This window comes from Macrotis lagotis, chromosome 5, assembly GCF_037893015.1.
Source record: "Macrotis lagotis isolate mMagLag1 chromosome 5, bilby.v1.9.chrom.fasta, whole genome shotgun sequence".
Lineage (NCBI taxonomy): Eukaryota > Metazoa > Chordata > Mammalia > Peramelemorphia > Peramelidae > Macrotis > Macrotis lagotis.
The window spans coordinates 202791816-202809202 of NC_133662.1; positions in this window are offsets into that span (position 1 = coordinate 202791816).

A 17387-nucleotide genomic window follows, 5' to 3' on the forward strand; every position below is an offset into this window, starting at 1 on the left:
GCAACTAAGTGGTGCAGTGTATAGAGCACCAGCCCTGGAGTCAGGAGTACCTGAGCTCAAATTTGCCTAGCTTTGTGACCTTGGTTTTCCAGTCAGACATCTCCTTGATGTTATTCTTTATGTCGCATCTACATAATTCTTTTCTTTTCATAATAAACTGAATATATTCATATCCTTTATGCACTTCTCCAAAGGAAACTTTCACTCCCCAGAGAGCTATAGTTGTGACTCACTTCCAATACAGAACTTTTTGAAGAACATTGATGTTGAAAATGTGGGACTATGTTTCAGATTGGTATTATTAAAATCATGATTTTCCCCCTTTCTATCATTTAAGCCCCTCAAATTCTAAAGAACATATGCATAGAAAATAGGAGTGGTCTAACTCTTACATAATAGGTGAGACATGAATAATTGCTTAATTATCAAGCATTTATTGAATATTTACTTTGTATATATTGAGGACATTAAGAAAAAGTATTCCTTGCCTTAATAATAGTTAAAACACTTACATGATGTCTTAAGGCTTACAAGGCATTTGAGACTCATGTAATCCTTATAATAATCCTCCAAGGTAGACATTATCAAAATTATTATATCTATTTTACTGATGAGGAAACTTTAGAGGTTAAATGGTTTATTCAGTGTCATACAACTGAGCCATATAAGAGCCATAATTCAAACTGAGTGCTTTCTTTACTTAAGATACAACACCACTTCTCTCCAAAATTTTGCATAGTTGAGGAGATAAAACATAGTCACATGAAACATTTCTTCTATGATTCTTCCTCTTCCTCATATTCTGATTTCTTATTGTTTCTATGGGATATTTCAAGTAACCCATTGCTTTCTTTATTAAGTGGGACTTCCCTTCATCCTCAACTTTTAAAAACTCACTCTGAGTATGATAATGGTGACAGTCTTTAATTACACAAAATAAAGAATTTCTTTCAATCCTAATGAAGAAAATAAGATAATGAACATAATATTTGAGACTTTTTTATTGAAACTTTTTTAGAAAGTGTACTGGATTTGGGGTCAGAGTAATTGGGTTACTAAATTAGTTCTGCTATTGGTCCACCTGTGTCATATTGACAAAATCACTTCATCTTCCCAATTTCCTCCTGGGTATAATCATAAAGTTAGACTAGATGACCTCTAAGGATCCATCCAACTCTAATTTTGTGAACCTATTATTCAAGTTATTTTGGGAAGGTTTGGAGAAAGCAGGGGTAAAATGGAGGTTCTATGTGTACCTAATACATACTGGTCTAGGGAATTATTGCTTTTTCCAACTTGCCCTTGGATGTAAGTGACCCAGAATGAAGGAAAAGGGTTCATAAAGGTGAGTCACCTCATTCTTACCTCTATAGTGATAAAAGAAAAAAAGTCCATTGAGACAATTAGAAGACAGTCTGTTTTAAATAGAGAAACCCCTTTAGAACAATTTTCAAGGGATGATGTCTATTTTAAAACTCATATTACAATTGGGTTTCAGTAACTCTTATTAGTGATAATAGCTTACAATTTATATTGCTTTAATATAATTTACACATATCATTTTTTCCCTTGAATTCAATCCCATCAATCAGGTCATATAATAATTACTATTATCCTTATTCTAGAAATAAGAAACCCAAGGCTTAGAAATAACAACACAAACTCAGCAGTTCACATTTATATAGCATTTTAAAAGGTTTGTATAGCATTTTCTTCACGATAAGATTGTGAGAAATGTTACAAATATTATTGTTCTCATTTTAAAGATTTTCAGAAAGTAAATCATAGATGTTAATTGACCAATGTCATACAGACCAGGCCTCAAACACCAGCTTTCTGGTTTATATCTCATGATTTTTCTACTGTAGCACAATTTTCTGAAGCTATTATCCAAATTCCTACTCACATTGGCTTACTAGGCAGCTCCTAGAGCCAAAGTGCTACATCTCCAGTTGCAGTTTTCTAAGGAGTTCTAAACCTTTGTTTTCTTATTTCTAGAATAAGGTCAATGGTATTTATAATACACCCTTGATGAGAAGGTTATTTGCAAGGCAATGACCGCTTCCCTAGTTGATATTTAGAAATAGTAGTCCTCTTTGAATGGGCTAGGCTGGTCTTTTCTGCGAGATTGATAATGTTTCATGCTGTGTGACCATGGGAAAGTTGTAACCTCCCTCCTACTCTCAATTTCCTCATCTTTAAAATGGGAATGAATAATAACAGCTATTTCATAAGACTGTGGATTAAATGAAACAATATATGAAAAAAACACTCTGCAGACTCTGAAGTGTATGTGAATGTCAGCTGCTAACATGATTAATCTTTCTACTTCCAGTTGAGAATTCTCATAGTATGTCTTTTTAAGAGTTAAAGAATCAAGGGTCTACTCTGGGCCTCCATTTTTCTTCTCTTTACACTCTCCTGAGTGATATCATGCACCTGATGAGTTCAAACATAACCTTTAACATGTGAATCTCAAATCTATATATCTTCATCTCACCCTAGAAATCTGGTCCTGCATTTGTTCAGCTCACTGGACATTAGCAATCCTGGCTGCTTCTGTTCCTGTGGTTGCTGTTGGCAATCTCTTAGTAAAACCCTAATTCCTTTCAACAAACATTTATTCAACATTCAGGGAGTTGCTAGTGGGTGGAAACGGGAACAGACAAATCTACTTCAAAGCCTGACCTAAAAAAGAGCAAAGAAATGAGGAGACATGTGGGACTGCCCCCTACTCCCATCTGCCATGCTAATTTTTCAAATTAGCAGGATAACTTGGTGATTTTCAAGACTGGTTCAAATAACTCAAAGATTTTCTACAAAACAGTTGGAGTAAAAGTTAGGTCACAAGTCTCTTTTGACTCAGATCCCCAAAGTCACCCTACTTCCCACCCTCAGGTCTGACCAACAAAAATTCTTTAAACAAGAGTATATCCAATCTTTAAAATGTTCATAGTAAAAGACATTTGAAAAACAAGTATTTGGTAATTAGCAATAATGCCAATGTCAAAGATGTTGATGATGTTTTTAATAAGTTGAGGATGAGGGGAAGTCCCACTTAATCAAGAAAGCAATGGGTTACTTGAAGTGTCCCATAGAAACAATAAGAAATCAGAATATGAGGAAGAGGATGAATCATAGAGGAAATGTTACATGTAGCTATGTTTTATCTTCTCAACTATGCAATATAAATAATCACAGTGTGAATATATATATATATATATATATCCAGAAGGCTGATATCTTTGAATCAAAGCTTAGAACTTATACAATACCTTTCTTAATTTTTAGTTTTGTAACTTTAAAATGGACTTTGAAATGTAATTATAAAATAGAGCTTATCCAAACAAAATCTCCATTAATTAAATATAGGGCTGTAGACAAAGTCAGAAGTTTGAATTATACCCTCAAGGACTGAGGAAAGATGGCAGTTAAGGTGTTGGTAAGTAGCTTGGACTAACTAGCCAATATTGACTCCTATCTTTTCCTCCCTGGTCCTTGCTATTTGATTTAGAATGTCTTACTTGCCTTCTGGCATTTGAAGGAGATGGTTAGTCTTTTCTCCACAGGAGGTTATGAATTTGAGAGATATTCAGGAAGCAGTCCAAAAATTGCTTCACTTCTAAGGACCCCTGTGAAATGTCTACTACAAAGTTCATGATTTGGAATTTGAACTCAGGATGGAGATGAAGACTGCAGATAGATTTTGGGTGTCCTCTGCATAAAGATGATAATTGCACCCACATAAACTGGTGAATTTTGATAGTGTGGAGAAAAAAAAAGATCCAAGACAGGATTGTGGAATACAACCAAAGTTAGGGGGCAATATATAAATACATGATAAGCCAGAAAATGAGATTCAGGAGAGGTCAGAAAGTAAGGAGAAGAAATAGTTAAGAGGAGTAGCATGAAAACCGAAAGGGGATTGGGGGAGGGGAGAGGGAGAGGGAGAGGGAGAGGGAGAGGGAGAGGGAGAGGGAGAGGGAGAGGGAGAGGGAGAGGGAGAGGGAGAGAATCCAACACGAGAGTGGTCAAAAGTGTAAAATGCTGCTAAAGGTCAAGAAGGAACACTCCTGAAATATCCTCAGATTGGACTATAAAAAGATCATAGATTGTATGATTCAGTCACATCAGATTGTAAATGGTTACAAAAGAAATAAGAGGAGAGAAAATAGAGGAGAGCTAATCCAGACAATGGATTTAAGAGATTCCTTATGTAATGTTTGATCAGAAAAGGAAGAGAGATCTAAAATAATGACTTGGTATATGGTAAGGTCTATTATGGGTTTTTGGTTTATTTTTTATTTTGTTTATTAGGATGGCACAGACTTGGGAAGGTTTGAGGGCAAGTAGGAAAGAAAACCAGTTCATAGGGAAGGACTATTAGAGTGAAAAGATTCAATTGTTAGTGAAGAAGGGATAGTGAGAGTTTATTGTTTGCCCTTGACAATGAAAAAAAACCATTTCATTATCAGAAAGGGAGAGCAGATGATCATGTCAAGCAGTTTTGAGATGAAGAGAAGATAAGAAGGTGCTCATAATGAACTGCTTTAATTATCACAGTTAAAAATCCAGGTCTTCAACTGAAGGGGGGTATTGTTGAATGTGAAAGGTTTAAGAAGAGAAGAGAAAATTTAGAGTAGCCTTTACTCCAAGTGAGATAAGGAATCAATCAGAGAGAGTAAGTAGATTGCTTTGCTCTAGTGAGAACCTAGTCATGGTTTAATATCCAATTGTAGTTATGTAAGTTTGGTAGTTAGATTTATCTTATCCCTATTTACACATATGAATAATTCAAGACTAGGATATTGCAAGATATTAGTGGCCTTAGGATAAAGGATCAAGATTCAAAACAGATGGGGCTGAGGGTGGGAAGGGGGAAGATATAATCTATTCAGGGTTAATGGTATGAGAGATGAATGGATTAGATTTCCTGATGAGGGCAAAGAAGGGATTTAGGAAGGGTAAGCCTAGGTAACACTAGGGATAGTGTATGTGATTAAATCTGATTATTCAAGAAAACAGTAGAAACTATGGAGCATATAATGAGAGACTGTTGTTGTTGCTGTAGTTGTGTTGTTGTTTGTCCTTCTGGAGGAGGACCATGACATCATGGAGGTGATGCCTTGGCATGCTAGTGAATTGGATTTAAGCAAAGAAGTACTTGCAAAGTCATCAGCCTCACTTTCTCCTCAAGAGCCATCTGGATCTAGGGGCCAGATATAAATCATAATAAATGAAGATAGCTCTGGATGCAGAGGAAGACATTGGCCTTTTTAAACAGTTTTCAGTTTGACAGAGGCAACTCATTATCAGTGATTAAGGCTAGGTAAGAAAGAAATAAGGCAAAAAAAGGTCCCTTTTACCTAGTCCAAAAAAAAAAAATCATTCTGGAAGGGAAAGAAATTTGGCATGTACTAAATGAATATTTGTCAATAAATAAACTGGTGGCTATAATTATATATCAGAAGTGTCCTCTCTTTCATGGATTAAAAGATTCCAAATCTCAGTACAACAAATTTAGATATCTAAGTATTGCTGAGGCTCCAAGAAGCTAACTGGAATGAAAATATCATTAGAGAAAGAACTAGTTCTCACAATCACTTAGAAAAAAACATTGATCCATAGAAATTGAAGAACACATATTGAGGAAATGTTTTCATATCAATCTCAAAATATTTTTTATTGCATAAAATGAAAAACTTTCAAAATGCAGAGACAAAGTGAAAGGGGAAAAAATGGGACCAAAATTAGATATAGTATATTCTCAACAATCCTGTCTACTAAAAAAAAGTTGTCCCAAAGGTATTTTAAGTGAGAAAATGAACCTACACTCTCATAATTTTATCCTGCTATAGAGACCAGGTATTTTATCCATCTGTGTAATAGTTGATGCAAAATTAATATAAAAATAACAGCAGGATAGTTACTTGCCCCAAAACAAATTTTACCCCAATTCCATCAAATAATTCAGAAATTATTATCTTACTAATAACTCTAATATAAAGTGAATTAAGTTTTGCAAGAGCTTGACCTTTATTTCTTTATTTTAACCTCACCATAAATCCATAAATGTTGATACTCAGTATTATCACTATTTTTTACTTATTTTACAGATAGGGAAAATTCAGTAAAAATAAGTTGTCATAAAGTTAAGTAGCCTAATAGTCAAAAGATTAGCCCCAAAGGTGGAATTTGACAATAGGTTTTTCTGGGTTGATCTTCCAGGACCAACATTTATCCACAGCAATAGCCAAAACCAGTTAAAAAGGAAATGAATGCAAATAAGGTAGCTGTTTAAAAAATATTTTATTTATTGAAGGCAATTGGGTTAAGTGACTTGCCCGAGGTCACACAGTTAGGTAATTATTAAGTGTCTGGAGGTTGGATTTGAACTCAAGTCCTCCTGGGCCTGTGCTCTATTCAATGTGCACCACCTAGATGCCTCATGAAATAGTGTTTTAAAATAGATTGAAAGGAGAAGGCAGTTACTGAATCTGAAATCATTCAAATAGTTGCTGTTTTGAAATCCATACTTTGGGACTCAGAAATAGTTAACAGGGAGACCTATCACATATATCACAAGAACTTCCAAAGGTCTGTCTGTTGCAGCCTGTCCATTGTGTAAACATCCTCTAGAGGAGGCAAATGTGCTACTTTCCTTTTAAATGAATGTTACAAATTTGATTTTACCTGAAAGGCAAAATGACTTAATCTTTACTTGAAAAACAATTTGTACAAAATTGTACAAAATATCTCCATTAATGTCTGTTTTGCTTCTTCCCTAACATTCCTCCATCTGGAAAGATCCATTATACTCTATTAATTTATTTAGTGGTATTTGAGAGTAAAAAAATTTAGAAGTAACACAAGATGGGTGTAAATATTTAAAAGTTGGTGACTTAAATCAGTGTATTTTATGTTTATAATTTATTTTTCTTTGTTAGAAATGAGAACTAGAATCAATGTTTTTACATTTAGAATTAAGATTTAATTTCATAGTTATAATCTAACAATTTACTTCAATTTACTTCATATCAAAACCTATTTTCTGGTGATATTAAGAGTCATGTAAATTTTTGGAGTGTAGAATAGATCACAGAGATTTTTTTTGAATGCAATAGGTCCATTAAATACATTTCCCCTCCAAAACTCCCCCTTCCTAACTTCCTTATCCTCTATTCTAGTCCTGATATTTTTTCCTATCTCTTACATGCACCACTTTGTAACACTACCATAAGTATTTTGCAGGTCTTCATCACTCCACATCTAGACTATTTCAATAACCCTCTGGTTGTCCTCCCTCTCACTCCAATCCATCTTCCAAAAAGCTACCAAAGTGATTTTCCTAAAAATGGAAGTCTGACCAATTAATACTGCCCCCCATCCCTTGCCAATCCCTTCAATAAATTCTGGTGGTTTCCTTCCCTCTAGGTTTAAATGTTAAATTCTCTATTTGGCTTTTAAAGCCCCCTATAACATGGACCTTTCCTTCTTTTCCAGTCATCTTCCATCTTACTGACTTATATGTATTTGGTGATTGAAGACACAGTCCTCCTTGATGTTCATATCAGTCTTTGGGCATTTACACTGACTATCCCACATTCTTTATGAATCCTGGTTCCCTGGCTTACTTCAAATCTCAACTAAATTTCTTTCTTCTTCAAGGAATCTTTCCTCAACCACATCAAAGCCTTATCTCTCAGATTATCTCTCATTTACCTTTGTACAAATCTTTTTTTGTACATAGTTGTTTGAATGTTGTCTTCCCCATTAGTTTGTGAGCAACTTGAGAGCAATCATTAATTATTTATTTAGTGGCTACCATGTGCTAAGCACTCTACTAAGAGTTGGGGGACAAAAAAACAGGTAAAAGACAGTCCCTGTCCTCAGGGAGTTTACAATCTAATGGAAGAGACAGCATTAAACAAGCATACACATAACATATATACCTATACATATATATATATATATATACATATAAACATACACATATATATTTAAAACAAGCTATTTTCTTGTTTCAGTAGTGTATGATTCTGTGATTTCATTTGAACTTTCCTAGGTAAGGATCCTGTAGTGGCTTACTACTTCCTTTTCCAATTCAAAATACATATAGTTAAACTGAGACAAGCAGGGTTATGTGATTTGCCCAGGGTCATATACCTAGTAAGTATCTGAGTCTGGATTTGAAGTCATGTCTTCCTAACTTCAGACCTGACACTCCATCTTCTGTACCACCCAGCCACTCAAAGTCAGTTATATATGGAATATATTGCAAGTAATTAATAGAAGGAAGGCACTACAATTAAAAGGGAATGAAGAAAGTTTCCTGTAAAACAGAGTCAGGGAACCTCTGACCCTTGAGCCATATAAGGCCCCCCCCCAAATCATTTGGTCTAGTGCTGCCAAGGCAGCCACAAGAGGGACTTGAAATTCAATAAATTTAGTAGATTTTAAGGGGTGAATTAATTAAATGTCTGACCAAACATAGCCTGTGAATGACATTATAAATATCCAAATGGTCCTTGACAGAAAAAAAACAAGTTCCTCATCTCTGCTGTAAAACATGGATTTTAATTGGAACTTAAAGAAATCTAGGGAAGGTAATAGGTAGAGTTGAGAAGGGAAAGGAGGAACTGTTTTAAGTTATTTCTTTGTTTTTGTCTTGTTCTGGCTTCCTAGTGCTTAGCATTTGAACTCTCATGAACATTCATGAATTCTGATTGATTATAAAAGAATACAGAGTTAAGAATTGGAGATCTTGGAGCAATACCTATACATGACCAACTTTCTACTAATAAACAAATTTAAAATAGTTGTTTCCTTAAATAGGTCATCTTATCAAAAGATGGAGGACTAGACATTTTCTTTAGCTTTCAAAAATTCTGAAAACTCTCCAAGAAAATTGTAGCTGTCTCCACAGACCGAAGCACCATGAAGAAAAATAGCAGAAAAGGTTAATCCCTAATCCCCAACCTGCTTCCTCAGCACCTTCTCCCTCATCAGCCCTAACTGACAAGGCAGCATTGTCCTCTGGATTCTTCTCAACAATTTTGCAGCTTCCACTACAGTCTATGGTAACATAACCCGCCCTTCATTCTCCCCACAATTCTGGGGTGACAAGCAGTAGAATTCAGCTCTGTCCATTCACCTGGTAGAGGATGGGGAGATATCAGAAAGTAAAAGTATGATTTACTTGAATGACAAGTTGTGCTACAACAGTGTTCATTCACTGACCTAAAGAACAGAGGAACTGGCTCAAGGTGGTAGCTTTACCAGGAGATTGCACCAACCCTGATTTTTTTTTTCTCAGAAGTCACTTGAGACAGGGCCTGAGATTGGTAGAAAGTGAATTCCTCAATTAGAGGACAGTTTTGGAACCAGCCCTTGAGATATCTATCACCTATGTAGAAAGAATCAGAAATGATTAAAATCACCAAAGATTCTAGGAGGAAGGAAACAGTTAAAAACCACATTTGCACAAGTAGAAATACTAGCAGAAAAGATATTAATATCAAAAGGGAGCATGACCACCAAATGAGTTTGAAATGCACTAAATAAATATTGCAAGAAAAGAAGTTAAAATACCTCTTAATGAGGTGGGAAACCTTGTAGATTTCCCAGAGGGAGTCATAGCAGGAAATCCCTAAATGATTCAAAAGAGAAATTAGAATCATAAAATAAGAATTTATGAACTGCATAGCAGAAATAATTGGAAGACAAGAAAGACTTGAATCCATAAAGGCAAGATTCCCTAAAGAAGTGAAGGAGAAAACAAGTGGTTGAGAATACAACTTTACCTAAGTGGAAGAAAAACTGGAAGAAGAGAAACAATGCATTAATGTTAAAAGACTATAATCTCTATACAACTAGAATGAAATGATCTTGTAGACAGAAGTATAGAGACAATTTAAATAACATGTCTCCCAGAAGAAAACAATTTAAAAAATCTAAACATCATTAATCAAAAATTTATACAAGAAATTTGTTCATAATTTCTGAAAACACGATACTAAATATAAATTGAAAGAATACACAGATTACTTCAAGGAAAAAATAAATTAAGAAAACAAATAGTGTACTGAAAACTCCGGGAAATATAGTATTTAAATTTAATATTTTCAGTAACAACAAATTCTACAGATTTCCTGGAAGAAATTTGAAGAACACAAGGAAACAAAAGAATAGAAGGAATAAGGTTTCTCAAAGAGTGAAGGAGTTCAAGGTGACATTCCCTGCAGATCTGATCACAATAATCAATGGAAAAGAATAGATATTTTAAAGAATGAAATTTGAAGGATTCAAAAAAAACTAAAAAGCGTCAGATTAGTTGCTTTGCAAACCCTCTAGATAACAGAAGCACAAAAGAGGCATATAAAAACAGTCACCAAGAAAAGAACAAATTTGGAAAAAAAATTTCTCTCTGATAATAATAATAAATAATAATAATAACAAGCATTTACAAGAAAAATCTGGGATCCATAAAATATAACATCCAGAACAGAAAAGGAAAAAAATTGAAAGAAAAAGACACCTATGGGGTTAGCAGCAGAAACATGAGTAAAATCAAGAGCAACTTAACAATGGAGGCATTATTAAGAAATTTCTTTCTAGAGGTTCATAAGGAGACAAGAATGAAAACAGAACATAAAAAGAAGTAATAAGGAACAGATCTGAAATAGCATGGACTAAACCTCCCAATGACTTGCCTTTTGGTGAATCTTTTTATTTTTTATGGTACAAAATTTTAGAATGGGAGGATATATGAAAAAGGAAGCAATGGTGCGAGTCATCTTCTAGTTTCTCAGGAAGAGTGAGTCATAAGTTCCAAAGTACTGAAACAGTGGGGGAATAGGGTAATCAAAATTCATTGTTGGGAAAAGGTCTTATTGAAGAACACTTCAGTGGTGGATAGAAAGATTTTATAATGGGAGATGGCTAACATTCAATAGGTATTATCAAAAGGATTTGACACTTCGTGAACAAAGTCAGAACACCCACTCTTACTGCTATTATTTGATTTGATTTAGAAACATAGACAATAGAAATAAATTTTAGGATTAAAGATAGCTAATGAGTAGCTAAAATGATCCCTATTTGTTGATAATGTAATGTTTTAATAAGGGGAATATAATTCATAATTTATCAGATGTCTCACTCTCAACAAATCCAAAAATTTTAAAAATGTTAGTAATAGTATTGGAAGAGTTGTGAGAAAAAAAAAAAAGATATTATGGTGCATTGAAGTAAGAGCCATGAATCAGTACAGCCATTTGGACAATAACTTGGTATTATGTAGATAAAGTGACTTTGTCATCAATAATTTTTTTTTCACAGAGATTCCATTACTAGGTATATCCCTCAGGAGGTTATTGATAAGAAAATTCTCAAATAAGCTCAAACTTTTACAGCATCACTTTTGTGGTAGCAAAGAATTTGAATCAAAGTAAGTCATCAAGAGGTGATTTGTCAAACAAATCATGGTAAATGAATGCAGTGGAAGATTACTGTGTTATTTTCTCTAAATAGAATGTAAACTTCTTGAGAGTATTATCTCATTTTTAAAAATATGCAACCTTATGTAATCCTTTATATATATATATATATATATATATATATATATATATCACATTGTAAGTTCATAATAAATGAATTTTCATTCATTCATTCAGTGTTAACCATGAAACTAATTACTATGATTTTATCTCTTTTCAAATGATAATGTGCACAGTGACATTCACATAGTAAAAGCTAAATGAATCACTGTTAAATTTAATTGAATGGACTGATATCTACTTATACCGATTTTAGGGGTATATTTTAAATACTGTCAGGAGAGAAATCATTTGACAAATGAAGAGAAGCATGGAAAAACTCACATAAGTAGAGTCAGGAAAATTACATCTATGATGAATAAAACAATATAAATGGAAAGAACTGAAAGAACAAAATAATTGAAAGTCAAGTCAATTAAAAAGAACAAGCATAGCCCCAAAGGAAAGATCCTGAAAAAATTTAGAAGATATAGAAAGTAAAATATATCAACAACATTTATGCTTAATATCTTCTATTTCCTGAAGAATTTAGGAATCCATTGAGAGCAAGCTTTACTTGATAAGTTTAAAACTTAGAAATGGATAAACTGATTTTAATGAAATCAAATAACTCCTTATTTTTCCCATACAACTTTTAAATTTTAATTTCAAACTAACATGCATCATGTTAGCATTATGAGTGATAGCAGCCTGGCAAATTTTTAAGTGATATGATTCGAATGGACTAACTTTCTAAAGATGAATTTTGTTATCTACACATATTCTTTAGTGTATATTACCAGTTAGTTCTTTAGCCTGGGCTCTTTCACCTGGATCCCTGTGTTGAATATATTAAAGAAAATACTGGTTGAATTTTTAACTTTAATGGTTAAAGAAAAAATGGTGTGCCCCTGAATTTGAGTTATGCTTATTATTTTCATTAAAAATTATCTTCCTTCATTCCCTCCTTATCCCTTGAAAAAGATTTCCATAATAATCATGTTGTGCAACCTCAAGAAAAATAAATAAAATACAGTAATCAAAAAAAGTATACTTCAATTGTGAAAGCTATCATTTCTTTTTCAGGGGATGAATAGCATTCTTCATCATGAATCCTTCAGGGTTGTCTAGGATCAATGTATAACTGAGAATAGCTAAGTTATTCACAGTTGATCATCCTACAATATTACTGCTATTTTGTACACAGTACATTTCACTTTGCACCAGCTTGTTTATGGTGTAATCTTGTTTCCAGGTTTTGCTGAGAGCACCCTGATCATCATTTTTTATAGCAGAATAGCATTCTATCATAATCACATACCACAATTTGTTCAGATATTCCTAAACTGATGGACATCCCTTCCATTTCCAATGCCTTGCCACCTGAAAAGAACTGCTATAAATATCCCCCTACATATAAGTTCTTTTCCTTTTTGCTTTTCTTCTCTTTGTGAGACAGACCTAGCGGTAGGTCAGAGGGTATATATGGCCTACATACATAGCCCTTTGGGGAAAAAAGTTCCAATTCGCTCTACAGAATGGTTGAATCAGTTCATAAGTACATCAATAGTGCAGTAGTCTCTCATTTTCTCTTATTTCCTTCAACATTTGTCATTTTCCTTTTCTGAACTATTAGCCAATCTAATAGGTATACGGTATTACCTCAGAAGTATTTTAATTTGCATTATGGCTCTATGACTACAGATATAATTGATAATCTCCTTTTAAAATTGTTTGTGTCTTTTGATCATTTATCAGTTGGAGAATGGCTCTAACTTTTATATATTTAACTCAGTTCTCTATATGTCTAAAAATAAGACCCTTTATTAGAGAATATTGCTTCAAATTTATTTTTCACAGATACTATTGCTTACTGTATTTCCCTCCATCCTATTCCCCCTCACCCCTATTTATTCTATTATCTCTCTATTTCACCCTATCTCTTCTAAAAAGTATTTTGCTTCTGACTACCTCCTCCTACAATGTGTCCTTTTTCACTTCACCCTGTCCTTCTTTTAACCTCTTCTCCTCCTCTTATCTTATAGGGTAAGATAGATTTCTAAACTCAATTGACTGAATGTTATTTCCTTCTTTGAGACAGTTCTCATGGGAGCAAAAAGTTCACTCACTCCCTCAATTTTCTTCTCTTCTACTCCACTGTAAAAACTTTTTCTTGCTTCTTTTATGTGAGATAATCGACCCCATTTTACCTCTCCTTTTCTCTTTCCTCCAGTACATTGCTCCCTCACCTCTTAATTTTGCTTTTTAGATATCATCCCTTCATGTTCAACTTACACTGTGCTCTATCTCAGCTTCTCTATGTCTCTCTGTCTCTGTCTCTCTCTCTTTCCATGTGTGTATGTGTATGAATGTGTGTGTTTAACCATTATTTATTGAAAATATTTTAGCAGAAACCTGATTTTTAAGTAGCAACTTTATACCCACTCCTCACTTGTCAATTGATCTATCCTCCATCTGAAAGAAATCTGGCGTTATAATCACTTCAACCTGGTTTTCTTTTTTGTTTGTTTGTTTGTTTTTCACTTCCTCCAAACCATATATTAACTAGTGCTCAAGGTCCTTGACTGTTGAAAGACAGTATTCTTGGTTTGTAATACAAGTTCCATAAGTTGTTTAACAAATCAATATCTAGGGGCAGCTAGATACCACAGTGGATAGAGCACCAGCCCTGGAGTCAGAAGTACCTGAGTTCAAATCTGGCCTCAGAACTTAATAATTACCTAGCTGTGTGACCTTGGGCAAGTCACTTAACCCCATTGCCTTGCAAAAAAACCCAAATCAATATCTAGACATAACTAGTCAGCATCTTCATTTCATTGTTAACAAGGGCAAAAGGGAGTGATATAGTGGGCTGGCTATACAGTGAAAGTCAAAAAGTATTTATTAAGTGCATATTATATGTCATACATGGTGCCAAGTGCTTAAGATAAAAATACAAAAATGAAACCACCCCATCCTGATGGAACTTACTTTTAATAGGAGGAGACAATATACCAAAGGGAGCTGTGTATAGTATAGGAAAGTTTGATCCAGGAAATCTTTATGGGGGAATTCAGAGTGGAGCAATAAGACAGTGGATTGTCAATTTTTTCAGCAACAGTGATAGTACTGATTAAAAGAATAATCATCAATAAGCATCCAATAATCAATGTTTACAGTTTAGATGTATATCTAATTTCTACCAGCTGTTCAAATTGGAATAAAAACTTTTGAATATGTAGTTGGTGGCAATACAATGTATATTTGTTTTCCAATGAGCAACCCAGGGAAGTTCAGAGAGGCTCAATATTATATTGGATGCAGACTGATGAAGTTCTCAGCCACATCAACTATGAAAGATCATTGACCATGTTGAAAAAGGTTGGAAAACTCAAAAGTAAAGAGAGCAACAGAAGTGCTACAAATGAAATCACAGATTCTGGATTTTTTAAAGAGTTGGTTGTAATAGAGGTTAAGATATCTTTGGTAATAATTAGATGTCCTAATTGTAACAGCATGAAGGAACAGAATAAAATAAAGTGTTAATTTGATTTATTTTTATTATTTTTTTTTTATATAGCACAAGTGTTTTAGCCTGAAGTATTTCATTGATGTGAAATGATGATGGTAATAGGTTGGCAGATGGAAGATGGCAATTTGGTAAAAATCATTTCTGGGCCTGTTTTTTTTAATTGTGTGTGTGTGTCTGTATGTGCTATATAGATACATACATACATATATACACATATATGTATAATATATATATATATCAAAGTATAGGAATAAGCAATGCTACTATTAGGAACTAATAAGACTAATTCAAGTTTATATGTAAATTTAGCATGAAGTAAACAAAATTTTAAATGATTACATGGGGTGTAAGTATTTAGGAGATTTAATGAAACTCTTTTCTTTTAAAGATCTTCTTTTCATGCAAATTCTCATCCATTCATTAAAATCTCCTCATAATTGAAATTGATATTGATATGCTTAATCCTTTTGATTGATGATGGGTCTTCATAGTCATGTAATCTATGCCATTTCGTATTTTTGTCAGAGTGATAGAGTGATATAATTTAGGTTATCTCTCATGTCCTTTTTCTAGATGTAAGACCTAAGCTCAAATTCTATTTCCAGTATTTTCTAGATGTGGGATCACACCAGTTTTCTGAACCTCCACATTCTTGTCCTTGAAATGTGAATAATAATGACATCTGCCTAACATGCTTGTTGTGAGACTCAAATGATATATATATATATATATATATATATATATATATATATACATATATATAAACATATATATAAACAAAAATATACAAGTATGAAATAATTTGCAAAAACAAAAAAATAAAAAAAATCCCAACTTTTTGTGATTTGTGATTCTTCTATATAATTAAAAAGTTATGATACTCTCTTTTGGAGTAGTTACCAGTCCAGATTTTCATGCTGTCTCTATCATTATTTGCACATGATTAATTACATCCCTGATAGGTGAAGCAAAGCTTTCTAACCTCATTTCAATTACTTCCCTAAGACCTTTTTACTTGACACAAATGAAACGGAAGTTATCCTTTAAAACTAAGACTTAAGGTGAATTCTGACCATTTGACTATTTACATGAAACTTAAGCTCAATAGCATTTCAACCCCTGTAGCCTAAAGGTCTTTGTTCTTTGTTAGAGCTGTGATACCTCTGTACTAGGTTTAAGAAGGAATTTTGTTTGTTGGGACACAATCTAAGAATTTGACTCCAAAATCCATTCTTCATAGACTTCTTATCGTGAAAAAATGCAATCTTTCATATTAAAGTGAGCTGGCATCCTCAGTGTGATTATGAGCCAGAATGATTCAGGAAATGGGGGGCAAGAATATGGTGTAATTGGGTAATTCATTAGGGTTTTATTTTATCTATAAAAGGAAGGGTTTCACTGGATGATATTTATCTAATTTTCTTTAACCAACTTTAATATATTCTATACCTTGATTTTTCTCTGAGTTGATATGAAAGTCTTAGACATTAATTATTGGGAATCTTGTATTTGTTATATTGGGCCAGAGTCACAGAAGATGGACAGCCAGTGAAGGTTTGCAATCTGCATTATTGAAGTTGTAATACTCATACTTAGTGAGATCAAAGATGAAGATGATTTTTTAATTAAATTTCTTAGTGTTGACTTTTACCTATCCATTCATTGTAATCTAAAAGACCATAGCAAGTGTTCCCACTTTTCCCAACAGATCAGGGAGTAGAAGCTGACATCTCTAGCACTGACAATCCAAAGAGAGAGAGCATATGGCATTACTTACTGATTGGTCCACCCAGTAATCCCCAGAGTTCTGACAGCAATGGTTCGAGGTCAATAAGCAAGTCTCTAGGATTCTCAACATCAAAGGGCTGCAGGGGATCCCCTTCCCCAACACAAGAACCTTTGGGATAGGACCCAGTAACAAAAGTTAAAATGAATAAGATATTTCAGAGAAAATCAGTTTCTATTGAAATTTATCTTGGAGATAGTGATGGTCAAAACCTTAGCTCAGAAAAGGAGGGAAGAAGATACACTATATGTGAAGCTTTGAGGGAGAATATGAATTGGTTTCCAGGCCAGAAAGATTTCTTGAAAAAACTCAAAAAGTATTTGAAATAGAAAATTTTGGAAACAGAAAAGAAAATTAACATCTTGTAACAAAAAGGGACAGAAGAAAACAAATTCTTTAAAAATGCAATTGGGCAATGGAAAACAATAACAGTTCCTTTAAAATTAGAATTAGATTTAAAATGGAAAAGGAGATGAAAAAGCTAACTGAAGAAAATAACTCCTTGAAGAATAAACTGAGGCTAGTGGAAGTT